At 37.2% G+C, this 1211-nt stretch overlaps 1 protein-coding gene across 4 annotated transcripts in view; it reads right to left on the reverse strand.

The window, feature by feature from the left end:
* The window catches only part of LOC118745063 (histone-lysine N-methyltransferase trithorax), a 152037-nt gene that overhangs the window by 45439 nt on the left and 105387 nt on the right, over nucleotides 1–1211 (reverse strand). The window lies entirely within an intron of this gene.

Below are 1211 nucleotides of genomic sequence, written 5' to 3' on the forward strand. Positions count from 1 at the left end.
GTAAAGTAGGCGTCCAGAGAGTAAACTGTCTTCGAAAAGCCAAAGACAGTATCGAAAACGTCAAAAAAAGTGAATATATTCTTAAAAAATAAATAATTAAATAATTAAATAAATCCTTCGTATACTTTTCCGTTATTGACATACAAGTACCCATTCTGACGGGCCTATCAGAATGGGTACTTTGCGTACGTTCTGCTCAAGGATGAAACTGACAGTTGAGTAGATTGCGTGTTTGAATCGAGAGCGTCAGATTGGCAACTCTTGTGTCGACGGACCCAACGAACGTTGGCCAACACTCACCTTTTGACGCAAGTAAGCCTGGCAATACTGACAGTTGTATAATCTTGTGTTTACACAAGACAAGACAATTGAGAATTGAGAATATGTATTATTTGCCACATTGTTTGAGTAAAGTAGCCGCCCAGACAATAAACTTTCTTCGAAAAGCCAAGGATAGTGACGAAGGTAAAATATAAGTGTGAATATTAGTAAAAAAGTTCAAGCCATAAAGAACAGCTGATTTTTGTTTGCAGACGCAACACCTTCATTGTGGCATATCTCTACGTTAGGTACGCCACTTCCTTCGCGTACTTTTCTGGTATTGACGTACAAGTATCCATTCTGACGGGGCTATTACGAATATTCATTTAGATTTAAATTTTCTACCATCGAATGGAATAATGTTAATAGGTTTTTTTTTTTTGCTAGCGGGGGTCCGAAACTGCCCATTTTTTGTTGGTTCTCAAGCTGTTGAGGGCCTCTTTGAAGGTCATGTTTGTTTCACACTAGCCCGAGATCGCCCGGGCGAGTTTAAATTTTTACTAATAAATGTAAGCATGATTTTCATTGATTGATAAGTGAAAAAATACCAAGTGAACCCCATGATTCAATAATTAAAGTTTTTGTAAGAAAAACTTTCTCTCACTCTTATTTTATCACTGACAATCCCACCCTACTCCTAAAAACAAAAACAGTGGCCCTTATTATGAGCGGCAATCGATTTTCGATCTTCGCTGGGTATCGAAGATCGAAGATCGAAAGTGAAATTCGTATTATGAGCTATGCAAGCGTGTCGAAATTTTCGTTGAGTATCGAATTTTCTGTCGAACAGAATTTTGCTTTCGACGGTGTAGCGAAGTGTTAGAAAATTGTGAAAAATATATGTGTTTTCTTACATTTTGGCGGCTAGACACTAATTTTAAACACTTTTT

The sequence above is a fragment of the Rhagoletis pomonella genome, unplaced genomic scaffold (genome assembly GCF_013731165.1).
Source record: "Rhagoletis pomonella isolate Grant_MI unplaced genomic scaffold, Rhpom_1.0 Rhpom_scaffold_00001, whole genome shotgun sequence".
Taxonomy (NCBI): Eukaryota; Metazoa; Arthropoda; class Insecta; order Diptera; family Tephritidae; genus Rhagoletis; species Rhagoletis pomonella.